The following is a 1503-nucleotide window of genomic DNA, read 5'->3' on the forward strand; positions in this document are numbered from 1 at the left end:
AGCTATGCCTCTGTGGCAAGTTACTGAACCTCTCTTAGCTTCGATGTCTTCGTCTGTAAAAACCGTTTGGTTATACCGCCTTTCCAGGTTTATGTGACAAGTAATTGAGATCATGCATTGAAAGCCTCTGGTTCCCTAGACATTAATTCAATCTTAGTTCACCTCTCTTTCCCATCAGTTTCCTCTTAGTGTCTGAGACCTTGTTTACATCATTTAGGTGGTTCACCAACAGATACTGTGCTGCACAAAGTGCACGTTCAACACATACATGCACGCACACACACACACTGATGTCATCCTTTCAGCTCAATCAAAACAATTCAGGATCACTGATCTCCAATCGCAGTTCTGCTCCCTTCACTCTACTTCCTCCTCAGCCCCTTCACCGGGCAAAAAAGAATAGGATGGACAAGAAAAGAAAATGACACTGCAGAGGGAAGAAGGAAGCAACAAGTAAAGGAGACCCAAAATCTCCTGGTAGGTCAGAAAATCTAATGACTAGATCAGAAAATGCAAGGAGATTAGGGAAAATGAGAAAATTACAGGGAGGCAGACCACGGAGGGCCTTGCAGGACATGCACAGGATGTGGACCTTCATCGTCCCATCAGCAGTCAGCCATGGAGCGGACATTACAGGAAGGGGTGACACTGTGGTTTGTGTTTCGCTGCATGGGGGTTGGGGGTGGGTGTGGATTGGGAGTTGGTCCCTGAGGGAGGCAGGTAAGGGAATCAGGAACCATAGCTCAGCAAGCCAAGATCACGGAAACCTGCAGGACCCTAAGTATGGAAAGGGAGCCTGAGGATCAATGGGTGAGTGAGTTTAGCTCTTTTCGGAAGCTCCAGCCAATCACTGGCTAGAAATCACCTCCTAATACAACTAAACACAACATCATTTGGGGGGTGGGAGGGAGGGAATTATACTTTTTAATAAGTAGACAAAATACTTCTAGGAATACCTTTTTCACAATACTCCAGGCATGGGCCAACCTTCCAACACGTTAACCTCTTGCCACCAGGCTGATCTGACTCACGTTCTGGCCGAGGGAGAGGGAAGAGATGGGTAGGAGGACATTACTTTCCCTGAGTGACGATTTTGCATTGTTTATTTTCCCAGAGCTCCACCCCTCCTCTGGATCTGATAAAGCGGAGAGCTACTCAGAAAGGACTCGCCCCAGTGGAGGAGAAACTATTGATGAAAAGGGTACATCAACCCAAAGATTGATTGCCTTGCAGTGAACACACCGGTGCAGGTGTTTCCACACCCACCCAGATGTTCCCGTTCACTGTGTAGAGCCAGGAAGCCCAGACACGGGCTGTTGGAGGAGGGACTTTGGTGTTTCATTTTCCTAAGACATTTACCTGGGAAAGTTTCTCCATCCTGAGTCTCTACTCCCGCCTGGTTTTACTCACCTTATGGTGGTACCAGTTGAATTACAATAAGCAGCCGATTTTAGGCTGCTTTGGATGGACTCAGTCATTTTTTAGGCACCAACTCTGAGGCTT

Source organism: Leucopleurus acutus (genome assembly GCF_964270905.1).
Source record: "Leucopleurus acutus genome assembly, chromosome: 9".
Taxonomy (NCBI): Eukaryota; Metazoa; Chordata; class Mammalia; order Artiodactyla; family Delphinidae; genus Leucopleurus; species Leucopleurus acutus.